The sequence below is a fragment of the Lactuca sativa genome, chromosome 4, assembly GCF_002870075.4.
Source record: "Lactuca sativa cultivar Salinas chromosome 4, Lsat_Salinas_v11, whole genome shotgun sequence".
In the NCBI taxonomy this organism is placed as follows: domain Eukaryota; kingdom Viridiplantae; phylum Streptophyta; class Magnoliopsida; order Asterales; family Asteraceae; genus Lactuca; species Lactuca sativa.
The window spans coordinates 68911607-68918750 of NC_056626.2; the positions used below are offsets into that span (position 1 = coordinate 68911607).

The 7144-nt window shown below is 37.3% G+C and overlaps 1 non-coding gene across 1 annotated transcript; it reads left to right on the forward strand.

Annotated features, from left to right (window-relative positions):
- Positions 1-388: 388 nt before the first annotated feature.
- LOC128133980 (small nucleolar RNA R71) lies at positions 389-495 on the forward strand. Its single transcript, XR_008232304.1, has one exon. It is a non-coding gene; the product is annotated as a small nucleolar RNA R71 (small nucleolar RNA).
- The last annotated feature ends 6649 nt before the right edge of the window (positions 496-7144 follow it).

A 7144-nucleotide genomic window follows, 5' to 3' on the forward strand; every position in this document is an offset into this window, starting at 1 on the left:
ATCATACCGGTCACCGCTTGAATAGCATACTTGTGCCTTTTTGTTGCCGTTCTCATCCAAATCGCAATCTCTAGTGAGGTGAGGTCCATTGCAATTTTCGCAACCCACCCGTATGGCATGGATAGTTTGATCCATTTTGTCCATTCTCATATCCATGGTTTTTAACATGGCCATAACTGCTGATAAATCTTCAGTAGCTGCGTACGCGGTTCCCCTTGTGACATCATTCCTGGGGTTGTGGTATTCTCTAGAGTGTTTAGAGAATTCTTCAATCAATTCTTTAATCACCGGTGGTGGCTTCTTTGTAAGTGGGCCTTGTGAGTCTAGCAACTGCCGGGTTGTGACATTGACTCCATCATAAAAGATGGAAACTTCTTGCTGGCTATTTAGATCATGGTGTGGGCAATTTCGTAGCAGACTTTTGTACCTCTCCCATGCTTCATATAAAGATTCTCCAGCTTGCTGTTCAAAGTTTGCAATGGCCTTCTTGAGTTTGGCTATTTTGGATGGTGGGCAAAAGTGATCTATAAATTCTTCCTTCATTTTGGCCCAAGTAGTGACTGACTCGGGGGGAAGTGATTTGAGCCAGTCCTTAGCAGGACCCTTGAAGGTTACCGGAAGCATCCGAAGTAGTTGAGTTTCACGGGTTACATTTGGAATGTTGAAGTAATCAGCAACATCATTTACTTCATCCAAATGTTTGTAGGCATCTTCATGATCTTTCCCATAGAAAGGTATTTCCTTAAGCGTAGCTAGGATATGACCTTTTAGCTCGAAGGTAGCAGTTGTGGGAATTGCGGGTTGCACAAGTCCCGGGCCATGGTCGTCGCGCATCCTCTTCTTCCATTCTCCCATGGGAATTTCATCAATGTTAGCCATAGTGAATGCTAACTCTTCCTCCGATTCGGTTTCTTGTTCGTACGTTGCCTCCTCTTCTTCCTCGGTCTCGTATCCAATATCTTCTTGAATTGGTTCCTCAATTGTCAAGGAAGCGCCAGAAGTTCCTGATTTACTGCTCTTCTTTTTCCCAAAAACAGTCTTCAAGTTGGACAATGGTGATTTCTTTGGTGTGCTTGAACTCTCCACGTCCTTCCCTTTGTTTCTTTTCAATGCGGATTCGGGGTCTTCAAACGGGGGTACCAGTGGTGTGTTTGCTCCTCTGGTCATGAGAGTCCTGAAATTAAAAAAAAGCGTAAAAAGAACAAAAAGATTATAAACAATTAAAAAAAAATTTCTAACTAAACTGTTACTCGCCGAGTAGGTGCGAGTGCACTCGGCGAGTATCAGTGATTTTTCAAAAAAAAATTTCTAAGTTTTTAACCTAACTAAAACAGATACTAAAACCTAATTACCAGTTACTAAATTGCAGTAATTAAACTTTATGCAAGTAAACTCACACAAAGGATCGAAAAAATTAGGAATTAGCTTAATTATTTAGAACCGTTCCCCGGCAACGGCGCCAAAAACTTGATGTGTGTAAATTCAACTAGTTTTATCCCTACTTTTTATTAGTAATTTGAGCACACAAAGGCAGTGAACCTGTCTTTAAGTGGTATAGATTGATAAGTAAGGTATCGAACTCAGGGAACGGACAATTAAACTAATAGCTAATTTTAACTAAAACAAATAATAAAAGTAAAGGGTTTTTCTCTAGTTTTGCAAGACTAGAAACTTAAACAAACTAAATTAACTAATTAACTAAAGCAACAACTATTCACCAAATTTGATAAAGATGTTTCTATTTAGGTTCAACCAATTCACTCCTATGGTTATTTAAGTTAAGGTGGATTAATTGCTATTGGCTACCAATGATAATAGTTAGGTTCATGTTCATTACTCCTAACCCTTAGACAATTAAATAATTTAAGCATTGATCAAGTGTTTAAACTAATTAATTCCCTAGATTAATTATTTGGATTAAATAAGATTTGTAATGGTCAATTAAGTTATTAATTCAATTAACCTCTTGTTGATGGTTTCTCAAACAAGCTCACACATTAATCTTCCTATTTTCTTATTAATCTTAGTTTCATACTCATTACTTCCAAGCATACGTTTTAGCATTCACATAGACATATGAGGTTAACAATTAAGTGATGTTCATGCAACCTAATTGCCTTCCAATTAACAGAAAATAGTAGTGATTAATACATAAGGTTCTTTAACAAACTTAATTTAATAAATCACCAATAGACAATTAAACAAGAATCAATAATTAAACCATAGGAGTTCTTTGGTATTCCCCAAACAGAAACAAAAACGAGTTTAGCTCATAGTTGCAGTAGAAACAAGCATAAAAACAAAGTTTATGAAAGCAAACATGTTTAATTCCTAAGTCTAAGTGGTAGAATTAACCTAATTGCTTGAATTCTTCCAACTCTTGAAGCTTAGGGTTCCTTAGCGCCTTCTGAAACTTTTAGTCGCAGCTAATCCTTCAAAAATCGCCAGGAGTGCCTCCTCCTGGAATAAGGATTTGTCTTTTATAGATATCCCAAAACAGGGGGTACTCGACGAGTAGCAGAATCAACTCGCCGAGTAGGTCCATACTTATCCGTCTTGAATTAGCAGTTGTAGTTATCTTCTGGCATATCGTCGTGCACTCGCCGAGTAGGGTCGATCTACTCGCCGAGTAGATCTCCTTCTTTCACTCTTTAATCTTCACTCGCTCTCCTTTTCTCCTTTTTGCATCCAAGCATATCTTTTGGACTGAAAACACAATTCTCAACATTTTAAGTACCTTTTGTCCACATTATTCTCATAATTAATCAAAAATAACTAAGAATATACGTTAAATAATTAACTAATTATGCACATATCAAAGGTACATGTATGCATCCTTAGTTAGTAATGCTTGTATTAACTTTCTCATCAAAGTATTGTAAACCCTAGCTCGCCTCTACAGTGGAAGTTCTTTATCGAGCTCTGCTGAGGCGTGACTATATTTGAATCATAAGCTTCATATTGATTCCATATTGTGTTCTTAATCGTATTCTGTTTGAATTGTTTGTTCTATGTCAATATACCTGTGAAAGATCTAAACGATCTGGAGATTTATTCTCATCAATTACCCATAGGTAGAGACTTAAACACCTCTAACATTACGTCTCATGTACATAATCACATGATCATAAAAATAAAATAATAAAAGAAGAAATGAATTGAATACGATACATACCAGGGACAACAACTAGCGGATCTTGGGCCTCCTTGGCCTACAACTGAAATGCTCAGATCCTCACCATTCCACTCATTAGTCTCGAGCATTCAACCTTCTTATGGCCCACCTGATTGTAGTGGAAACAAACCGGAATCGATCTATGGAGACAATCCATGTTGACATGACCAATCACGTCGCACTTACCGTAATGGCCCCGACCCTAATGACCTCTAGCTCGTGAATCGAAAGTCTTGGGCTTCTTCACTGAATCCTCTATTGTTTGAACTGAAACTGGCTTCTACTTTGTCCGAAGATCTATCTAATTCTCCTGCTCTTCGGCTCTAGAAATCATATTCTTCAAGTTCTTGCAACTCGACAGGGTGATAAATAAAGAATATCATCCCTAAAAATATCTAGGTACCTCGTCTTCTTTATCTCCTCATCCATTGCGTACTGTGGAACCAATCAAGTCCTCTCTCTGAACTTGGTGGTGATCTTTGTCGTAGTCTTTGTTGTTTGGAAAAGGTCTTGAAACTCCCTCGTCAATTGTTGCACCTCAATAACAGGTGACAACTCTGCCCTAAATCTCATCACAAAACAAGTCAAATACATGGATGCCATGACCTCATCTCCCAAACAGTGACCAACCTCCAACCACCAGTCGCAGGCTTCGTCCCACAGAAGGCAAGATGCAAATACCTTCGATTCATCAGGGCATAAACTAGTAAACTAAGCATTCTCCGTGTTAGCAATCTACCATCTACTATAAATAGGGTCCTTCTTCCCGAAGAACTCTAGGGCTCTACAAGCCTTAAACACCCAAAAAGTGAGACTCGGTGCCCCAATCTGACCAGCCACAATCTTTGCACAAAAATCCCCAAGTTGTTCATCCAACAGCTCCATGATGTAATCCTTGATGGTATCCAACATCACAAGAGTCGCCTCCAAAATACATTGAGCAATTTCAGATATAGCAAACTCATAAATCCTCTCATCAATCGGATCAGCACCAAAGCTTGATCCAAAATTAGAACAAGAACCTCCTCCATGAGTGCTCATCACCATACTGAAAATGAAGCCATACAAATGATCGAAACATATCCTAAGAATTCCTCATCCTGCAAGCTTCTCATAATCATCACGACTTTCCTTGATTTGAGTATAAACCCTATGCTTTCAGTAGCACGGGCCAAATACTACCTTCCACACCTATCCATGCTTTCCTCAAGAATCATCCTCAACCCTCAAAGTCACCTACTTGTATTAATAATCCCAAAATTTGCTATACAGTGCACCATTCGAACAAAATCACTTTCTATGCTCTCCTAGGATCCTTGCCCAACCTTGTTATAACTATTGAAAAACTCCTACTAATGTCAGCTAACTACTCCATGAATACAATTACATGCAACAAAAATTAAATAATCTTTTCACTAAAATATCAGCCCTACAACGATTAGACTCAAACGAGAGTTACGCAATAGGGCCCAATCAATCACTCTAAAATTATTTATCATTTGTAGCATTTAACTTAATGTATTCATTTAATAGTTAACTTACATAAATATGAGTCCTACAAATCACAAAAAAAGCGGCATTCGAGCAGTAACATTCTATTGGCCTTAGTACATCAAGAGACATCCTTCTTAATAGGCATCTCTCCTAATAGGAATTCTAGCATGCAAACCTAAACATATCATTATGCTAACTTCTAGCATGCAAAAAATTCCATAACTCATATAACATATCAACATGTATGGATGTTGTGGAAATCACGTACTTAAGCTCGGATGATTGCACGCACCACACCCCTTTTCTTTATAAATATATTGTTAGAAAATTTATTTTCTTGTAAAAGATTATCAATTCCTCAGTTTTAGTTTAGAGACGCCCGATAGTGTGCTCGAATCTCTCAAACCAAGTCTCTGATACCAATTTGTAATGCCCCACTTGCAACAATAAAAATTTTAATTTTTAAACCATCAAATCCGTATAACCATTTGTTCCAAAACCAATAAGAGTAAAATGTATCATTCCAAAATCAATGTACAACAATAACAATCGGTGTGGAAAAGCCATCAGAGGATGTGGTGCAGTCAAGTGAGCCCTTCCTTATGGAATTGGAAGTACCTGAAAATGTTTAAACCACAAAACTTTAAGCATAAAGCTTAGTGAGTTCCCCGAAATACCACATACCGTACATAGGATAGGGAATGTTACGGGTCATCCACAGTCTTACTGTCACTATCAGCCATAAACCAATCAAGGTCTTTTCTTGCCACACCAGGAGTCAAATCCTAGTCTTACATACAAGTTTCAAGAGGCCAATCCTAGTCATGCATACAATTTCTAGGAGCCACCACCTGGTCTTTCATACATATGTCTAGTGCCACCACCTGGTCTTCCATATGAGTATTATTGGATTAAGGTGTCTAAGTCAATAACTAAATTAGTATATTCTTTAATTAGAAACAAAGTCATTTTTGGGTTTCCCTCAAAACTAGTACTTTTATAGAATGACTTTTTGAGGAAGATGTTGATTTGTTAATTAGAGATTGAAACAAATGATTTGTTATTATATTATATGATTAATATATTAATTGTAAATAGTAATAATTAATTTGGAATTAATGAAAAATTAATTGGAATTAATTTCAGGATTAATTGGATTAATAAAAAGTGCAAGGACTAAAGCTGTAGCTATACAATAGTTGAACAAGAATCAGGGTTTCTAGATAATTCTATATTTGAAATAATATTATTTTATTTCAAATTAGGGTTTCTAAGGTTTTCCTATCATCTATAGATAGGATCCTTTGACATCCTATTTTCAAAGACAATATACACTCTTTGAAGAGCCAAAATTCTCTTTTAGCCTCCTCTCTCCTCAATTCTTCTTACTACAAGGGTTTTAGGTACAAGCCATTAGAGGCATCCATTCCTTTGGTGCTAGCTTTCTAAGTTCTTGAAGAAGGAATTTGCTTTGATTATTTGCTACAATAATTAAAAGGTATGTTGTGACAACCTGGAATTTTCATTCGTGCAAACCCTAAAGTCAAGCACTTCAATTAAAAGTCAATTACATTTCTGATAATTGTTAGCTAGTTTAAAGTCCGTTTGAGTGTTTTTAGTATTTATTCTTCATACGAATGAATGAAAGGAAGTACCTTCTCGGGTCTTGGAGTAGCAAACCCACAATTGAAACCCTAATAAAGAGTTCACGGCCAAACGTTTGGAGTTTGGGCCGTAAACTCTCAAGTGGCCGTGAACTCATGCCTTAGGCATGAGTTTACTCCCCATTCCCTTCATTCCTCACTTCCACTCTCAAGAACACTCCCCATTCTCTCTCAAGTAGCATCCCGTTCTTCACCCGATCTTCCGAAAACGTAAGTGTTTCTCGACTTGATTTGTTGCTATAACCTAACATGTAGTTGTTATACATCATTTCATCCATTCATTATTGATTTTCACTTAGATCTTCAAGTGTTCTTCAAAACACCAAGAATACCAAGAACACACACTAGTGTTCTTGGACCTTAAACACCCAATCAAGCTTCTATCTTGTAAGTAAACTTGCCCTAGCTTCTTGTGTGCTTAATATGAGCTTGTTTACACTTGAAAATCACCAAGAAACATAAGATCAAAGAAGTTTACAGCCAATGGATGTTCTTGGTCCGTAAACCCTTCTAAATGGGGTTAAATGGACCCTAGTCCCTTCCTAAGCCTTGGATGCTAGCCTTGATCCTTCCTAGAAGTGTTTAAGACCTTAAACAACAATCAAAACATGTCCCCATAAGTGTTTACGGCCGTAAACACATAAGGATATGGTCCTTAGGCCGTAAACTCTACAAAGTAGTGATATTATGCCCCTAATGCTTTCCTAAGGCTTGGACTTGATCATTGGATGCTCAATCATGACTTATAAGACCTCAAAACACCAAATGGTACTTAGTACCATGAGTTTACGGCCATAAAATTATGGGGAAA